Source organism: Trichoplusia ni, chromosome 14 (assembly GCF_003590095.1).
Source record: "Trichoplusia ni isolate ovarian cell line Hi5 chromosome 14, tn1, whole genome shotgun sequence".
Classification (NCBI taxonomy): Eukaryota; Metazoa; Arthropoda; class Insecta; order Lepidoptera; family Noctuidae; genus Trichoplusia; species Trichoplusia ni.
In genome coordinates this window covers 5,591,761-5,613,310 of record NC_039491.1, presented here as the reverse complement: position 1 = coordinate 5,613,310, position 21,550 = coordinate 5,591,761, and the positions used below count along the sequence as shown (strand labels likewise).

At 32.6% G+C, this 21,550-nt stretch overlaps 2 protein-coding genes across 3 annotated transcripts in view; one reads left to right on the top strand and one right to left on the bottom strand.

Moving 5' to 3' along the window:
• LOC113500653 overlaps positions 1-21,550 on the bottom strand; it is a 211,262-nt gene that overhangs the window by 41,820 nt on the left and 147,892 nt on the right. The gene's annotated exons all lie outside the window — the stretch shown is intronic.
• LOC113500655 overlaps positions 10,303-21,550 on the top strand; it is a 193,507-nt gene continuing 182,259 nt past the window's right edge. The window contains exon 1 of the mRNA XM_026881517.1: positions 10,303-10,911. The gene's annotated coding sequence lies outside the window, so the exon portion shown is untranslated. The remainder of the gene's footprint in view (positions 10,912-21,550) is intronic.

Below are 21,550 nucleotides of genomic sequence, written 5' to 3'. Positions count from 1 at the left end.
TAAGAAAAAAACAGAATGAATTCATAATTGTTATCAAAAGTCCCTCATACGCGTTTAACTGTTACATAAAATATATTCATCCTGAATGCGTACTTGAGAGTTATTGAATGTAGTTCTAGTAATATCAACTTATTGGTTCTATTATTATCTGATTTCTCACTATTGCAATTCAATTAATAGATAGGGATAAGACTGCAACAAGGATAACGCGTGAACGTTCTAGACTACAATGTTTATAAACAAAGAACTGTATCAGAGAACTATTAATAGTAATCGATTACATTGTCATTATAATAAACCTATTTTATGAGCTATCAGCAAATAAGCTGAACAAATGAATATTGTATCATAAGAATGGATTTACGTTCTACCTAATTTGATTATAAAGCATTATGTAAAGAAAGAGGTTATGATTTAAAAAGTTTCTCTTAACAGATATTTAGTGATGATTGACTACTCCCACACCTATGGCATTGCGTACTTGTAATCTTGCACGTATTACCACAAAATGCTCCAGTTTTAAACAGAAAGTAGATTGTATTTATTTTGATATTTCCAAATCCCGTTTCAATTTGTATGTGCAATATAAACAGACTCGAATTGATATATTTTTATACGATCCGATCTATCGGTGAGTGAATTTATCCACATTTTGAAATAAGAACTCGTTTCTAGTATTTTTCTTTTACGAGACCTATTTTTTTATGCTTTGGATGAAGTTCTTCACTTGTTTTGAACGTCCCTATGTCACATAATAATATACATTTGATTATTGATGTATATCTTATATAATGACCGTTTAAATTTTTACGCTTCGATAAATATCGTTATGTAATTCATGATTATTGCATAGTACTTCTGTTCGACAATTGCTTTCAATGTATTTATTTTGTAACTCATATTCAGAATATGTGGAAAACCAGGTAAACAAGGTACACAATATGATTTATCCATGACTCATATTTACTATGTTGTTATATAAATATCTCCGTATACAAAATGATCATATGTCATGCACATATGTACAGTTGACGCACGCGGTAGTGAAAATCCACCAACAATAAAGGGTGCATTGTGTTCACTCAGATCTACTCACGTATGAAAAACGTCACGATTTGCCAACACTATTATCGATATAAATTATATATATACTGTGAAATTAACACCTCAGAGAACACGTAAGTATAACGTACTTACTATGATGCGTCATCACACCTCTTCTGCCAGTATTATCAACCATCAAGATACGGGTATTTACTCATTTATTTTTGGCATATTACTACATGTCCTTTAAATTTTCCATACTATAAATACTTAGCGAGACAACACTATAAGTACCGGTAGTCCTTTCATTGTGTTGTTGGACGCTTCTTTCATTTGTTTTTTAATTGATCGATCGATGATCCCAATGAGTTGTGTTCTAAGTTCATTGACATCGATGCAAGGCATGTGCAGTGTAAATAGTAGGTACATATCTATAGTTAGGCTAAATTACCATTGCTTAGTACAATTAAAATACTTTGTACGAGGTCCTTTGATTAACCTATCAATTTACATTATGAGTTTTTTTACGATAAATTCAATATTTTCAAAGAACTTACGTCAATTTTTTTCTAAAAGATAAATCGAATCGTGATTATTTTGATTTTACATCAAGTTTTGGTTATAATCATAATGTCCTATGATAAGCGATCCATTAAACACTATTATCTAACCACCCCGACAGTCTCCATAAACCGCTCTTTTAAAGCTAAATCCTTTAATCGTGACCGCGTTGATTAATGATGTAAATGCAGGTGGTTTCTGCAATATAAAGCAGTCGCAATATCCAGAAAAAGGAACACGGTTATCTATTAATACCGACCACACAGCAAGCGTCTTACTGTAAACAAAAGAGTCAGATGTTACGTAGATCAAATAATAAAAACAGTTGAAAGACGAAGTCAGTATCTTGAGATATACCTTCTTCCTATAGATAGTCTCTTAAATTAGTCATGAGAATTAAGGAACCACTCTTGGCTTAGTTTTTATATGAAAAAAAAAACAAGAGTTCCTTGCGCCTTTTCTCGGTTTAATTGCCTCTCACCTAGTACTCATTTGTTTTAAGTAATAGTCTTTACCATACGTTGCACAATTTGTAAAACGTATTATTAAATTGCTTACCATGAAGGTTTGTACATAGGTCAGCAGGATAACTTCAAAGTAATCTCTTAGTAAGCTGGTCGGCTATCTAACTTAGCTTAACCTTTATATCAATACTGACCTTAAATCTATCGATACTAAAGTGTTACTGACTGGAAAATTAATTTTCTTCGGACAAGGGGCATTGCAAGAAGTATTTATAAAGCTAAACTTACAATTATGAGTTCATTCAGTCTGGAATTCGTGCAAAAATAAACGTATATCACAAATCGACTCTGTGCTGTTGTATCGTCAAATTCTACCAAATTGTCTGGTATATATTTGACTATAACTTTATATCAAAACTCATGATAAAAGACAAGACATTTTCAAATGAAAACCATTTCGCAGTTTATGTGCGGTTACATAAACCAAGGCTCGATCACGAGGTTCGCGAATAGTGTTTCGGTATCACGTGCAGTCGTAAATGTATAGCGTGGTCTGTACTTACCTGGCTTTGTAATAACTGTCACGCTTCTACTACAGGAGAGCGTAAGAAAAGGCTCTACGTGATCTAGAGAACCATTGTCAAAGGTTCGTTTTAATACCGTTTTGTTTTAGCAGAATTCTGATGGGTGTGCGCTTGGCCGTTGCTAATGTTTGTCTAGCCAATAGCGTTGAACCACATAGGACGACATTAAACGTTTTTACGCGATTGTGGTGATGCAGAATAATTACTTATGAGTAATATTTAACTCAGAACTTTAGAAAGGTCTGATGATGTCAATAAATTGTATGTCTGATGCCAGACAGATCTCAAAGATCCCATCAATCCTACGATACAGTAAGAAAACCTCTTTCTGCTTTATATTCAAACTCAACATTAAGAAACCGAACACTCTGTTACCAAGGGCCCGCCGACCAGTCTGCTGCGAGTATAACGTTACAGTTCGTTATAAGACATTAACAATTAATTAGCCAGTAACTCCAAACGGCCAGACCATCAGATCATATAATACCTCAGCATATAACATCATGATATCAGCTAATTACTGAAACCCAACTCACTACTTACACTGTGTAGCAATCAACCGGCACATTGGACGTCGCGTCGGCCGCACGCGTCTTAAGTGTGATACGATCTGACACGTGAGTCCAACACATAAACATAGAGTAATTGTACAGACTCGTCGCGCCAATCAAGTGGAACAAACAAATTAATTTGTTTGTTCCACTTGATTGGCGTGACGTGTTTACGAGTTTACCTAAACCTTGCAATTTTATTCGTGTTACGAAAAAACAGTGTTTTAAACCATAGATTATGTTTTTTTTTCAGCCAATATTGGATATCATTAAGGGGTCATACCTTTAAGTACAGATGATGCAATTACAAAGTTATTTGGATCTATATTTACTTGCTTTAGTCTTGTCCTAATTGTCCTTTAACGTAAGTGATCGGTGCTTGCAGCTGACAAAGGTATTCACAACAGCATTGAAACAATTCGCAATGCATTGTTATACAAGTAGGTCATTCTGACCCCGACCAAACGGATATAAAGTAAGGGGTACAGCGATAATTATTGTAATCGTGGAACACGAGTTTAATGGTAAAGCATTCGCATTACCGTACCTTATCAGCTGTAGCAAGGGCCATAAAGCTAAATCACAAATAGGTTTGTATTTTAAATCTAAGATTTGCATTATTTGTCGATGTCATACCAATGTTATGCCTACGCAATTTGCAGACGTTATTTACAACCTTGGTTATCTATTCCGCAATTTCAAATTACACATTAAACTTGTTGGGGCTTTCTCGATCATAAATCTCTTGTGAAGCTTCTGTCAGGTGTAGGCATCAAACTTTACATAATTCTATGTTTATATTATACAATATTTTTATTGCTCTGTGACGAATACGTAGGTGGGCGAACACACACAAATGCATCCGTGTATAAAGTAACGCGGTGTGTGCGTTACGCGTGTATATTTCAACTGAAACTAAACGCAAACTTTTACTATTGGCTTGTGTTTATAATTTGTTTCTAAAACAAAGGAAATTATTTGAAGTGAACGCAACCATTTTGATTACTTTGGTCGATTAGTTTAAGAATAAATTACGCAAGCTTAACATGGTTCTATTAATTAAAATCCTGGTTAGATAACACGAAAGAATTTGTCAAAACATATAAATTTAAATGAAGTAAATAGTCTCAATTAACTATTTATCTAAGGTTTAGTCATAATTAATTAATAATATCCGCGAAACATAAAAGTATATAAATACTGTTGACAAATAAAGAGATTACTCCTAATTTACTTTATCTTAAAAACAAGTTGCATCATTTCTGACACCGCAAAGATTAGGTAGCTTTACAGCTGTACACAGACTAATTAAGCTTGCTAGTAAAATTATTTAACAACTGTTTACACTGTTGCAATTGACCTACGCATATTCAACTGAAATAATTATGTCATTACTCATTTTCTACCACACAAGAAGTCATAACAATAATCACCTTTTACCATTATAATAATGTTATAATAGGAACCAATAGTTTATTTTTATCGTACTTAGTACTAATTAGCATTACATTGACTATTGTTACATAATTTTAATAAAGTCTTGTCCAATATGGATTTGTATATGAATTATGTATGGCTAAAATTTAATTAAAATACCTTCACGCATGTGACGTAACTGCTTTGTACATATACTCTTCTATTTAATGATTATTGTTTTATCAATAACGTAAGTATGGAAAAAACAACACCATTCCACATAATTTTCGATATAAAAATCGTACTTCAGGTACCATTTAAATTAATTGACTTAACATTTAAATAACCTCTTAGATAAATAAATTAATTATACAATTTTATTACAAAAAAATCCCAGCGCGCATATCCACGTTTAAATTAACTTCAATCGTAAAAACTTCAAATATCACGACTTCAAACTATCAAAGTTAGTTAAGCAATAAGGATCAGATGTAAAAGAGATATTCATTACAAACCTATTTCGTAAGGCATATCAAGATATTGACATTACCAATGTTCTGTACTTATCTAACTTGATGATTTGACATTCAAAACGTCACAATGATAAGTGTTTAGAAAAGGGAAAGTTGGACTTTGCTTCATAGAGCCAGTTGCTAACTTGCGAGAAAATCTCTACAACAAAAGTTATGTGAACTAAGTACATGAATAATAAATTAATTTTAAATTATAAACGCGAAAGTTTATAAGTGTCGATGGATGATTGTTATTGTTACCCTTTCACGCAAAAACCACTGAACGGATTTGGACGAAATTTAGTACACAGATAGGCTATAAACACATAGGAGAGTTTTTATGCCGTATTAATTTTCTCATCTGATCATTTTTATAGCTAAATTCTTGTGTATGGCTTGACATTATATATATATATATATGAATAATCAAGTAATAGAACCTTAAGTTTGACACCTCAAGAATAAGTTGTACGATGTTACTGTCTCTCTCTCTCATGCTATACAGGTATTGTCGCATCTCACTCAACCCAGCCTGCAGCTCTTTTCAGACTTCCCAAGTTATTTTGACCGTAATGTACATCTAAATAAAATTCAAATTACTTTTGACATCACTTCATTATCCACACAAGGAAAGCTTTAACGGAATCACAATTAGGGAAAACCAGCCCATTGTTCCGAATAAGCAGCGTCCTTATTAATATGTAACTGTTCTCACTTTCATATTGAATACCCTCGTTGACAATACAAGCATTTATTGTCATACTAAAAATGTAGGTCGGATTAGAAACCGAACCAGTGACATTGGTAGCAAACTGTGCTGCGTAAGTGGTAATACTTGTTGGTTTTGACGTGATTTGGCGCAATGCGTACTAATAATTTGAACTCAATGTACTGTCGCGTCCTTTTTGCCCTAATAATCACGAAAATGGCTTTTGTCTGGGAATGTTTACAAGCCCAATGTTTAGTTTTGACCTCTAGCATTATTTTTATTGAAGTTTTTTAAATGTTTTAATTAAAAAGTGTTACCACGACTATTAGACTCAAAATACTTGTTCCAGTTGCTCCTCCCTTTTTTGAGAGAGTATTTTCCTATTTCCTATAGGGTTCATGAAATTCAATAAAATATGTTATGGTATTTGGGTAAGTATTAATTAAAAATTATGTTTTACTCGGGAAATACCACTGGTTGCCAATAATTATGCATACAACGAAGACATTTATAAAATAAAGTTTCTTAAAGTAATCATACCTCAGAAATATTCTTGTAGACTCCTCATACAAACTATCTCAATCAATCGATTCTGTAAAGTCAAATAACGTATATCAAGACTAACATTTACTTCGTCTTGGTATTATTCCACATAGTCCAATTTGCCTTGAAAATCGATATCCTATTCGCGACTACTGTCTGTCAATCAATTTACATAATAGCGATATTAAACTAATCAAACAACGTTTTTTTGGAACTGCTATATATAGGTTTATGTCATTTATGTAACTAGTTAGAACATGTCCAAGTATGATGAGATAACTGAAACAATTTATCATTATAAGATGACATTTTGTTGTAGATTTTGAACGGTCACGATGCTTCCACATGTTCGGCCCCGTGACTTACGAGTACCATCTTATTTTAGCACAATTTCTACTAAAATCAAGTGTTAATATATTTATCTACTAGGTTCCGCATACAGATAAAATGAGGTTTGAAACTTTTCCGTAACCAGATGGTTTACCACCTCCTTTTGAAGTATATTGTCCCTGTTGTAGAGACGTGACTTGCCTCATACGGCGTAGAGTTTCCGTCTCTCTTCCACATTGCAATAATATCACTTTAAGAGCTAATAGGCCCCTGGTAATGAAATAAAGTGGCGTTGTTGAAACAAGTCTTGTGTAGTTGTTTAATTGAATGAAGAGCCGTTATTTTATTGTTTCAAACTCAATCGTCTAGACGTTTCGATTGTACTGTAAACTTACTTTTAGTGTATGATATGCTGAGTGTCAATTTCAAACAATAATATCAATGGCTATCATTTCATTGGTCCAAAATATACAATCAGGAACTCAATTCTCGACACCTGAATCAACACTTATGAAACTACAGAAAGTATTTGATTTAAGCCGAATTTTGGTATTATTTTAAAGATTTTGTCGTTGACTATACTTCTTATTTGCCGTTCATATTCTGAAAGTGTACAACAATTATATGCGGTACAAAATATATAATTATGAGAAACGTCATCACCTTATGGAAACAGGTGGTGTGACTTTATTGTTTCAACGTCTTTTGTTCACAACCTCGACAAATTTAAAGTCAGACAAAGTCAGATTTTTTTCAATGTCCATTGTGTTAAGCATGTGACATTTTTATCTCTAAGCCATGAAATATTACAATTTATACACTCATTTTACGAAAAATAAAATAACAATAGTTGAGACGGTGATAATGTATGTTACAAATTTTAATATATTATTTGGAAAATTTTGAAATTGACAATGAAATTTTTGATTTAGAAACGCTTGATCAAATGAAAATCCATTTTCATTGCCTTCGTTATATAGACAATATTAAACTGTAATAAAATGTAATATAAGGCACATTTTTAATTACTAACAAAAAGGTATGTAATGAGTCTACACATAGTGACGGCACTGCGCAAATCATAGTACTTGAGAATACCAGATAAAATGGATATTTGTACTAAAACAACTTGATCACGATAAAAGAGTTCTCCACGATGCAGATGAGTGTTCGAACAGATCCCTACTGATTAAAAGCTTAAATTGTTAAGATAAGCAAATAATTTTAATACTTGGTTATAGTTTTTTTTAGTATGCAAATTATGCCAAAAGTCACGAGGTTTTATGATGATAACACCATATAAGAAGTTTGTTAAATTTGTCAACAGTTTTTATAACTCATGCAGAATATTGAATACTACTTTCAAAACCGTGTTTGTTCGATTTCTTCAAAACTGGTATTTTATTAGGTTTATATGATCGCTATTTTAAAATTATAGATACAATCATTTATCCACATCTCATCTTGCTTCCCTGTTCCTTCAAACATTACACACTTTTTTAAACTAAACTATAAACTATACGTATGTCTACGAAGTCTTGACAAGTAAAAACCAGGCAAACATTGAAACAAGTACTTCAAGTGATTAAAACTGAAAACTATATCAAATAGTGACTGGCAACTGTTTATCGGTAGGTTGCTGATGTAAATTAAAACATAAATTACTACCAAACACAAAGTGGCTAAGCACACACCATGTCAATTAAAACTCTTTTGTTTGCTAATAAACAAGAAACATGAAGAGGTATATAAATATACATTTCTAAGTTGAAATGTTTTTATAACTGTCGTGAAAGTCCTTTTGTATGGAATAAAACGTGGGAAACGCTGACAGCTATGACCTTGATGACATCGGAGAGCAATTAATTAGTAGTAGAACAATAAACCTACTAAAAACACTTTCTCATGGCCCACTTAGTAGCAATTAGCACATGTACTAAAGATAAATAGTATCTAAATGCAAAAACTCTGTTTACATTAAATGCGGATGTTTTAAACTCCATGTAAGTGTTCATAGATTTGATTGTATATCGAACTCAAAAGCTATCTCTTACCCCGCCTTATTACAATAAGAAAATACTGGTTCCAGAGTCAGAGAAATACTGGTACGGAGGTTTTATCACTCATACCTTACCCACTTTCTCACACTAGGAAGTAATAACTATTAATAATAACTAAACAATTATATTACAACAATTTAACATGAACTAAATTTAGCACCATGTGTATAAAACGTGATACCAGTATTATAGAGATTTAGTCTACTTTCAACTGTCAGGAAATTCATACATTTCAGTCACGAATTCACGATCTTTCATTATGTGATAACAAAGGCTTGCGGAACCTGCCTACAACGATCTCACTATTCAGTAGTCGAAGTGAGACGGAGCAATTGCGATGTATAGCGCTATCCCTCATCCACAAATGCAACAGTGTAAAACTTATGTGATAATAGTGCCCAGCCCACTGATATTTGACCCTTGGATTACGTATGCAGTTTAAAGATTGCACACGAAACGAATTATAATAACCTCTTTGTACCATATTAACCCTATAGTGACTTGTACCTGATAAGAGAGAGATACACTCCACCTTTAGGCATTAGTTTTAATGACCGATTCGTTAACGAAACTACCGTTGAGTGTTGATGATAATATGGCATATGAGTATATGATGCAAAGGTCTTTTGATTTGAAAAAGCTGTGACCCACTCTGATGTATTAAGAGAATCGTTTTCTTCATTGACATATTGTTTTGTCCGTACATATTTTGTGACCAGTAAGTATTTACTGGCTTAAGCCTGACTTTTGCTTACTCTATACCAGTCTGATACAGATTCTGTCACGAAACAATTGAAATAAAAACATATGACTTGTAACATACAAATACTTTTTGTATTAGCTGTTTACCAAATCAAGACACTACTACAGTCTATTCTTCATCTACACGCGGAAATGTATATTTTATTGAGAGATCAAGGCTCTCAAAAGTTCTTTGAACTAACCATTAAAATTAATTGGAATTATTAGGCGTTTCAAGGTGCTATAAAAAATATTATTAGCTGAAATTTATCAGGTTAGTTGCAATAAGAGCAAAATTTGTCTTTATAATATTAATAGTTACTTATTTATTCTGAGATTGTTTTATATAAGGCGGAATGTAATGTGTTACAAAAATGAAATCATTAAAAAAAAAATTTTTATCAAAAGTTATTTATATCGTCGAAACAAAATCACGTTATTACACCAACTCTACTTTCATAGCCACTCGTTCCAGTCGTAAAATCAAAAAATTCTATCAATCTTCCAATATGAAATACTAATCAAACATTCTTAATAAACTTATGCAAGTAAAATTTATGAGTTAATCTAAATAAGACGTGATTACATCCACATTGTTGCGTGTCCAATCCATTTAACGCTAACATTATTTGTTTTGAACATGAAATGTACTGTAAAATGTGATTGAAATACCTCGCCGTGTTGCATAAGCCGGGAAAACGTTTACCGTTAAGTTTAGCTTACTGTAGAGCAGATAAACTGTTTCATTAAATATGTAACTAGTACGACTGATCATTTACCTTTTTTACCGAAATTGGGAACATTTTTTGAGTTTTTCTTTTATGTTGTAGCTATTTTTTATTGTACAAGCAACTATTTAATCTAATTAGTGTACACGTATAGTGTGAAACAAGGGTTTTTTCATGATCAATCATAAGAAAAAAAAACCATTAAAAAAGCCATGGCCTTAAAAACTGTCACCCCCGCAAATTCTAAACGGCTAGACCGATTTTTATTAAGCATGTCTTAAAACACTCGCACATAATTCAAAAGAAACTAAATTGAAACCGTTCAATCCCTTCGAGATCTACGATGTCACAGACAGACAGACTGTCACTTCAAACTTATAACACTCAATTTTTGCGTCGTTGAATTGTGACCGCATGAAAACAAAAGCACTGAATAAAATATTTGTACTTCAATTAGTTCCAGAAATATACTTACTTACAATTTCTTACTTACAAATACTTGATAATATAAATGTTTTGTTCGACTTACCTATACTAGTTCTAGTTCCAAACCTAGACATTCAGACTCTTTTCTGTAAACTCTTTTTGTTTTGTTTCAGGTTTACTGCGAATTACACACGAATGCTTACGCTAAAATTGATGTGCAAATATACAAATAAAGATTAAAGGTATTCCGATTACTGGCATTAAACTTGAATGAGGTTAATAACACACTTTTCTTACCATAAACTGTAGTTAGTAGTTGTACTGTGATATTCATAATAATATCAGAGATTGATTTGTCTAAGATTCGAATTATTACAATTGTTTTATTTGAAAATCGCTTATTTTGGTATGATATATATTATTCTCTTTGATTACAGGTATGTTTATAACAAAATGTATATTTATCAGGATGTGTAGTTTTTACGGATACAAAGTAACGCATTGTTCTAAGAAAACGTCTCTAACAAATAATAAAAAAAAAACTCCGAATGACGTGCTAAATTGACTATAAGTATAATGCTAGAAGGTCACATAAGTAATATAAATAAAAAAATAAAGTGCTTTTTTTTAATCATCGTTGACTCATAGACCAGTCTATCAGGAACTACTTGACATTCTTTTGAAACTGTTGCTCGTATTTAATTGTGTACTCAAGTTTTATAAAGGGCAACTATAATAGTGCACGGACACATGTGTAACAGGACATTGACCTTAAAGTTATTCATATTATTTACATTCTAAAATGAAATACTGAATATTTATGTAAAACAATTTACAATAAATCTGTTTATGACAATGGAAAACAGTAAAACTATAAATACCTGACACAATCACAAAGTTACATCATTTCCGGCATCCATTTTCCTACATTATATCGCAAAGTTAAGTAATACACAATAACTTTGTTTATTATTCTATCTAGCTTGCTTTATTCTAGCACGAAAGCAAACCATCAAACATGGTACCACTATCTCAAGCTTATTTCAAATAAAAACACGTATAACACTCGTTCCCTCGCCAAGCAACCTTAAACGTTAATAACTCTTCGAATTCGAAGAAAAGCTCACAAAGTATAAAATGGGAATTTACATATTTACGATTAGCAACCGCGAGCCGGGCGAGACGGTTGCTTGAAAAAACTCAAGGGCACAAGTCGAGGACCCGAAGATTCTTGACCTCAAAATCGTGCGTGACTTTAGCTCGGTATTTCTACTACATTACTAGATCGTTTACCCGAGCGGTTCCCAAGACACCATACCATGTCGAACGGGAGTTTTTGCCATCGTATTTTATGGTAGAAGTATTGACCTTAATTTTTATTTTTAAACACGTTTGGGCGTACCGTGTAGTTTGGTCTCCTGTTACTATAAAGTAACTATCTACTTATTTCGTGACTGATCAAGAGGCAGGTATTATTCCACATATGCTAGGATTATTTGTAGTTAGGTAAGATGTTGTTAGGTAAAGTAGGTAAAACAGCATACTTGAAATAGCTGCATTTGTGGTTCACAAATCATAGATATGAAGTATGATAAATTGTAAATAGATTCACTAGATAGATAGTTGGCTAAAGTTAATATTGTATGGCTAAAATTGGCACAATGCGGAAAACGCTTGCAACGGTAGCCCTTACATACAATAGACATTTAAAGATTTCTATAAAATGGTTTAAGCCAAAAAATAGTTATGGCTGAAGATAGCGAAAGCATTAGGACACTTCGTGATTATATTTTGTACTTATACGTTAAATGATAAACTACATAAGACACTGCGGTGCCATAAACCTAATTTTACAAGGGCTATTCAACTTCTAAAAGTATTAGCGAACGAGTATGTCACATGTTTTAGCTATAGCCAACGTTATGCCAGTAGTATAAAAAGGAGATTAAAAAACTTTGTATTACACGTTTTACGTCAAAACGGCAGACGCATTTCAAATCAGTCTTTCAGAAGTAAACAGAGATCTGTTACTCAAAATTTTTGTTTACATATCTAGCGGTTTGGACAAACACGTTGTTTATTTGGCTCCAATATATGAGAATGCTCTGTTTGAATACAAGCCAATGCACATTTTGCCAAATGAAATAACAACCCAGACGAAACTATGTATTTCTACTCGATTCACACAGATATGTCGTATGAAGTCTGGGGCTAAATTCTGCCAGCCAAGTTTGTATTTGCCGTTATGACACCAAGAAACTCCAAGGTATGTGACTTGTTTCTTACAAATCTGAGCGCAATTTTCACTGCGACAAATTTTCGCAACTGCATTTATCGTTTGCGAATGATGTTTCGCATGCTGGTGAAAGATAAGCCAAAGAAGATATTAGTCACGAAATGTTTATATTACTTATGTGTTTCTAAAGTCATTTATATTCTACAGATGGTCGATGTTTATGGCGCAATAATGAAGCACGGACTTGATAAAAGATACCGCATGCTATCTCGGATTCCCAAAATGTTACATGGCCAATGACGTTTCGATTCACTATAACTCACTCCGTAGATACACTATAAAGTTGTTCCATCAGCATTGATCATTCTGACCCTCATAATTTATTTTTATTACGAAACGTTATCAATGTATTAGAACAGGTTAACGTTCGTATAATTTAGTTATATCACATTGACGTCATATTTGAACGCTCCACTCAAAAGAAATGGGTCACCTACTTGTTTTCGTCTTCTGCGTCAAACAAGAGTCTGTGATGAAAATTGGCCAATTTAAAATTTAGTACTCCTTTGGAAGCTCACAATGGATAATGGCTTTTAATGTATTGGATAACGTAACGAGAGATAATAAGGTTTATTTAAGAAACTGTCAACACGAGTCTTTGATGTTTCAGTCTGGAAAATTTTATTGTAAGTGTACTGAAGATCTCAAAAATCAGTTCGTGTGTGAAAGATTTGTATGTAGGTCACCTCATTCTTTTTGTTATTATTAAAGGTAATAGGATACGGTACGCGTCCCAATTCACCAGTCCAGTTCTTCGAAATTTGCAAGAAGTTGAGAAATTTGGCCACCTTTCATCTAAAATCTGTAATTATTTTTATGACTAAATAATATGAAGTAGTTGACGTCAAAACATAAACTAATGGCCAAAACCAAGCTGCCAAGTCAAAATTTATCGCTTAAACTGTTAAAGTGTTTGACTCGTGGTGGAATTTATGGTGGCTATGCTGTTTCCGAAGTCATGGTTCATCTTATACGCATTTGGCTGATGAAGACATTTTACAAGTCGATGAACTAGTTATACCAAATCTCAAAATTTAATGCTTGTATTCATGAAATGATTTATGGTAGCTTGCTTCGACAAATCAAAGTCGTGTATTTCGGTATATTTACGGCACCTCGTACTACGTTTATGTAATCTCCCCTAATCTTGAATTTGATATAGGGAGCTATGACAAGACGTGTCTAATTCGCGATAAAGTTTGACCTACATAGTGATTCTGACAAATTATCACCATGAGCTAAATTTTAACCGACATAATGTAAAAAGAAGTTTGAAATGTTGACGGTTACCAAGAAACGAAGACATCTAAATTTAATGAGAATCCGGGATGTTGAATTTCATATTTAGCAAAATTTTACTTTGTATAAAATTAAAGTTTTCTCGGAACATGTCTGGTCCATTCTGGTTATAATTAATAAGTGAATATCAACGATAGCATAACTAATAACTATTACAACATTGTAGTATTAGATAATATGAATCAGGGGTCAAGGTCATGCGCTGTGGAATAAAAAGATTAACTCAACGATTCCGCAAAACCGATAACCGATTTCGTCACACACACTGGTAGGTGTTGTTTGAAATAAAATATAGGTATATAAAAGTTTAACCGTCGCGTCGGTTACCAAGGGCGATATAAAACTGGTGTTATGCCAAGTCACTTTGTTTTATCACAGTTACGCAAAATACTCTATCTCATCATATATTTCTGGCATCTTAATAGTTATGTATACGATACAATTTGTACACTCGTTAATTGGCAATTGTGTTCAGATACATTGTTGATGACAAGGATTAAAAAAAAACTCGAAAATTTATAGATTCGAAGTTCTAACATGATAAAGCTTTAGATGTGTCTTTTGGTAGATTTACATATATTCCGTTGTAATTACTTTAAAGAATTGTGTATTTGGAATTTTTTGTCACTCTATTTTAGATCTGCCGCAAATAGTTTTGACTGTTGTTAAACAAGGAGACCTTCTAGAAATTTCTACTGAAAACAAACGTTTGTAATTGTGACTAACGAAGTTGATTGCTCTTGGTGTTTCTGAATGAAAACTGTTGCTACCTAAGACTTGTCATTCTTAAATATTTCGCCGTTCATTTGTTCACAAAGCTTTAATGTATTGCCGTTTAATAGTAGGTACTTGAGTATATTTATCACAAACCCGAATTCAACTGTTTCTTTGGCTATTCAATGCGTTATAAATTTTATTTAAGTACTGCATAATTTACAACTAATTTGTGTAGGCAGCAGTCTTTGAAGATAGTGTAGTTGTTGTTGCTAAGAGGAAGAAGTTGTACTTTGGCTTCATTCAAAAGTAAAACGAGATGTATTTTTGTGAATAAAGAACTTTCTAGAGCAGAGAAATACGTAACTGTTTTTTTTAACAAGATTGTTGTAAAATTCTGTGGTTAAGTGTGTATGTATGTATGTACAAATCTGTATGTATTGAGGGTTTGAATGAGGGACGCTGCTCTACTCGGTATATTGCGCTGTCACGCTTTCACACCTATATTAATCTTGCTTGAAGACGTGGTGGTAGACCCTCAGGGTTTGTTATGATTATCAGTATGTTTTTGAAAATATAAGTTCTCGTAAGTCGCAGTCTAAATATTTCCTTAGGAAAATCATTACGTGATTCGTAAGTCCGAAACAAACATTTGGCAGTTCATATGTAGGTTATCAATAATGATTGAACGTCTATATGTGTTACAACAATCGCATTAAAATCTAGGTTCACTGGTCCAAAACTCGTGCTTTGTTTACATTTTTATTCTTTTCTTTTAACGTAAACTACTGACATGTTTCCGTGTTGATCTATGAAAGTGGGATTGTGGAACGATTATATGAATTCATTGTAAGAATATAATCGATTTAAATTTGAGCGAATGCGTTGTGTAGAATACTCTATGTTTATTGTTGAAGTTTTGAATGTTTCTTTTTTAAGTTTCAATGTTATGAAATACTCTTAATCTTTTTTGTGACTTGGACAACTTGAGTAGGTAATGCAAATGCAGTCTTTATAATTTTCAGCATAAATACAAAGGTAATCAATTTTTTATTTTTTAAATAATCGTTACGTAATACAATCATATCGAAATGACAACGCTAAATACAACTGTAAATAATATAACTTTAATTGAACTAGGTTCTTTAAAAACCTTTGACAAACAAATAAAAACTTTACAACCATAGGAATAAAGATGAATTAGTAATGAAAAGGTAGAAATAGATACACGTGTCGACAGTTACAAGGATATTGCGATAAAAGTGGTAGTTAAGAACTTTGTATCCTTGTGGTGACACGCAAGCACGTACCTAAGACATAAATGTCAAAGATTCGCTAAACATGTACACGTTGTCATTGTCTGTATAGATATAAACTGCAATCGTCGATAAGGTCATAATACAATGTCTCATTCCGATAGGTCAGGAAGATATTCCAGCTTTAAATTGACCCTTCGCACAAGAAGAGAGCAATTAAGTAAATGTCGAACAATTGAACTTTAAAAAGTTTCTTCAAGTTTATCTAAGATATCAACACAACTAAAATTTTGTATATGTTTGATTTAACTTTTTTCGAACGTTAGAGCTGGATTTATTCTCGTCGCGAAACCACTTAAACGATATTCTAGATTTTTCCACATTATTTATTATTTAAACATCCCGTGCGTTGAATCATTATTATTAATTTTATATATTAAAGCTGTGTTATTAAATGAATTGGCACGGACTTTGTTTTGACTGAAACTGAGATTGAATCTTTAAACTCACGTTTTTGCATTGCACGCGGATCCCCGCTTAGTCTGTTTACGATGAAAATCTGATAAGTGATGACTGATCATCTCACCATTGAATCAACATAAACTTTATGAATATATTTTCGTCTATTACGACTTTAACGTCTATTTAATCAAAGCTAGTCGTACCAAATTAGAAGGTTTTAGTTTGGAGAGCGTGAGTGTTTTCTACTAAATTATAGAAACCTAAAATTATTACCAGTTTTTATGTTAGTATATATATGATGACGGTAGATGAAGTAAGGACTTGAACGTAACGGAAGGCCAAAGAGAAGATGGACAAATATTTGAAAAAAATTGAAAAGAATAGATGAAGAGAGGATGAGACAGAGAAGAATGGGATAAATAAAGGGAGTCCTACAAGTTTGCCAATCAGGGCTAAATATGATCGTTAAATTTCATGATATCGTCTTCGAAAGTCATTACCCCCTTACACGAATTTCGTTACGCTCACGACACATTATACTCGCAAAACTGTACAATAACATCAACACCTTACGTTTTATCTTTATTTTACTCAAACAACGGTACATTTTACCGTTCACCCTCAAATAACGCGGTAACATACGCAGTTATAATCACTTGCATTTCAATAAATAGATAAGCTTTTACAGAAACAATATAATTTTGTGTACATTGCTGGCTACGTTAAAAGGAATTACAAAGTGGTCTAAGAAAGACGTCAATGTATTCAGAGTTAAAGAGGTCAGAGAGCCGTAGACTGTCCTCATTTAAACCGACATTAAATTTTATATGCGCCTTGAACTTGAAACACGCGTGACAATATAAAAAGCGACAAAATTGATTATCAATATTAAAAAAAAGAAGCAATTCAATTATAATGTTGTTAATGGTATCGGCAATTAATTGATTTTCATTTTTCGTTCGTGAACATTCAAAGCCAATTAAGAATAATTAAAGTTATATAATAGTGCTAGCAATAACATTCATTCGAAACACTTCGAAACAACATTTTTAAAAGATAGAATGTCAAATGATGTTACAGAATTTTTATATCATATTTCAATTTAATAACTTTCCGGTGCTTATGTCATTTTCAAGTATCAAATTCATTTTTTTTATCAGAAAGATCTTCAGATTGTCATAAAACTATCAACAAAGCTGTAACCGTAACACGGGCCAATCGAAAAGTCTGGAAAGCGTCAGATTTTCGCACGCTCCACATCACACGAGGCAAAAGCCGATGAAACTTGTCTGTCACTAATCTTATATTTATTCAACCGCCTCGAGCCCATTCGTATAATATATTTATTTTATTACTAAATGAACGATAGCTATGACGTCCTTTTTATTTTAGAACTACTTGTAGCGACATCAGACTGTCTGGCGAGGAGGCCTCAAATCTCGAACTAACCCCACGCAATTTCATGTCTTTATATTTTATTCATGAAATAATTTTCTCTGTTTTCCTGGAATATAACTGTTCCCAATTTCATTGCAAACTTCTCTATCAAAATAACATCGCGTGATCGTGACGGCAGTAGAAATATTATAATAATTTACTAAAGGAAGCTTGTAAAGAAATAATGAAGCAATATTACTATATGAAATATGAAGAGACATTTTTAATTGGTTGTTACGAAGATATTGGCAAAAGAAAGTCTTGTTTACGGAAGTTCTCAAGGAAGTGAGATTTTGACCTGATATAAGATCTCCTGAAATGACGAGCAATATTTCCAATTTATATAATGCAACATTTTATTGCTCCAAAAACATTTAATTAACCATGTTTTGTAACTCGCAGTAATTATAATAGATATACTATGTGTTACGTGATACGTTATAGAAACCTCATTAACGTATATGTTAAAACAAAAAGTCGATGATAAAACGGGAGGTTATTAACCTTTTCGACATGCCTCCGTTTTATTTTAATTAATTAAAAACCGATAAGTTGGTGTACATAAATGATAGCAGTTTAATTAAAAATATGGGCCTAAGTCATGAAAAGCAAACGCATTTGTTAGAAAAGTAATGATGAATTTATTGATTGCTACTGTATTTTTCTTGTTGTCGTGCTGACTTTGCCAATGTTGATCTGTTAATCTTCGTAAACCAATCGCAGCATTATTGTCGAATAGTAAATCCCCCAAAGGGCAGGTGCAAGAACACTTTCAGCGATAATAATTACACGATAAATACAACCTGAATGTTTCAGTACTCCAGTGTTTTATTACATCATAGAAAAATATTTACATTTCAAACTGTTTGCCCATTAAATATGAGATTTATTGCAGACATTGACATATTTATTGTAAAGTGAAATTTCAAGGCGACAAAACTTTATTTTCTTTTAATATACTACATGTATATGAATGAATAAAAGCGACGGACTTATCGACGGACTGCGCTAGAAACAAATAGCTACACCTGGCTCTCGTAGGTCAATCCTTGACTGTTTTGATGGATATGGGTACCAACATTAAAAAAAAAGTACGGACACATGTCATAGTTAACAGATCATAAGAACACATCATGTATTTTGATGAGAGAAGGAAAGAGGAGATATATTATGTACTCCCAAAAACTACATCGGTCAAAAGACAGATAAAACGAAAATAGCTCTACATGGATAAGGTCAGAAAACAGGAAGATTTCAATTGACCAATCTTTAAAAATAAAGAATCAATTATGTTTGTTACATCTTAAATGTGATTTAAAAGCGACACTTAGTACTAAAACCTTATGCCGTGGGTGTTCGCAAACGTGGAAATGACAGGTTCAAAGACATGCACCTGGAGTGCGTGTCTATCAAACAAACGCTTGACCTTTTTGATGCAGATAAAGCCACGTTTCTTCTTCAAACCTTCTTGGAAGACATACCTTACTTTGTTTCAGTCTTGTTCAAGATGATTGCGCATTTAAAGTGGTCAAGAGGAGTTGAAGAACATCATCTTTTACATGTTTATCTTCAAAATGTATTTATAAAATTCATTTCAGTTCTTCAGACTGCCCGTCTGCGATTTGAGTATTCGTGTTTGCGTTTATGTACCATATTCTATATGATTTATAGTTGTGAGGCTGCATATGAAGCGTTTTGAACAACAGTCGTAAAATGCTATTAGTTAATTGATTTGAAATGGCTTTTTGGTAACGGGAATATTAATTAGATCACTGTTTAGAGTCTCTAAAATTTAAAAAAGTTTAAATTGGTTATTAATTTAGGTGAAATAAGTCACACCATCAATGGAATTTTCTCTCATTGGATTTGCAGCCTGGATTTTGCCCAGTAATTTTGAAATCTATGAAAAATTAAGAGACAGTGAAAATAAACGTTTCTTTGATCTAAACAAAATATAATTTATGGATTAAATCCGTTATGAGTTCGTTTATAAAACAAATGTAAACAAAACAGTTTTGGAAAAATACTTTAAAATATTGCCTTTTTCTATAATTTTCCGCTGGCTGATTTTTCCAGTAAAGTTTGAGTCATAACGTTTATATAAACGGTGTTCACACTCATTACGAAGTACATATATAGGGAAAACACGGAAACCGTTTAACTCAATTAACACATTGGACACGTTGAATTTTCTAAGAATTTATCTAACTTAATGTTCAAGGAAACTATATTTACATATAATAACTTAAAATAGCAATATCTAATGATCGTCGTGTTCATCGTTAGTAGAAATATAATAATTCATACTTTTGAGTTAATTAGCCAGTAGTATTTCGTAATGATTTATAACGATTTATTTTAGAGCAATCGGATAGATCTCCTCAGCGATCTTGGCACACATAAAACATAAATCAGAATCGGAAAAAATAACTTGTTTCAATAGCTATGGTGCTATTCGTACATGTGGAACACATCAAACGATCTATCGTTACGATCAAAGATGCGTCTAATTCGAGCATGTTACGATATCGATTCTGAAATTTTGTATAATCGATTACCTACTTTGCCAGTTCCTATATTGATAAATTAAATCGAATTGAGTGTTTTTGAGTTTGTTCACCTGTTTGTTTGTGTCTCGTTAGCGGTCAGTGACTCACAATAAAACGGTCTTCCCGTTAATTTTGTACACAGACACATTTGCACGGTCGTCTCGACAGCCCCGATGTCCTATCTCTTTCTTATTTTATCTTCACGTAACTGTGTCAATGTAAGGTATTGCACCTTTGTTATTATAGAAAATTGTGGGTTGTTAGCCCCTTACTGACAATCCCGTTAGATACTACCGGTAACTAATTTTTATTTGCCGCTTTTCCAGCTTGCGGTCACACTAATAATAATTTTAATAGACTATGGTCTGGTGTCTGTTGTGCGTCAGTTTGGTTCGTTAATATCATGGCCAGGAAAAATAATCATGCTTGTCTATGTCAATGTTTTTCTGACTATCAGTATTGTTTCTCTAGGGCTTTGTACTGATTGATGTTCAGCCAAACCGTTTCAAGATTAAAACTGAAATAGAGGTAATATCAAACAGCGGGACTGTTCAGTAAACAATTGTGTTACATTGTCAGTCTGCGACTGTATTGTTGCTATCTGTCAAATTGTCAGTCCTATAGTTCAGAGCTTTATAAATATTTAGTTTTCTATTCTTAAACGTCTACTGCAGGTTTACAGTTTATGAGCGAATATCAGTTTGTGGAAATAAGATTTATATCACATGGTATTTTCAGTAAAATTTACGAAGTTTCACCTAGTTTTGCGTTGCTGTAATAAAACAGGTAAACTAGATTTCTAAAGGTAGATCTGAGACAATAAACTCCGAGAAATCAGATGAAAACAAATTTAATTTTCTTCACAGCA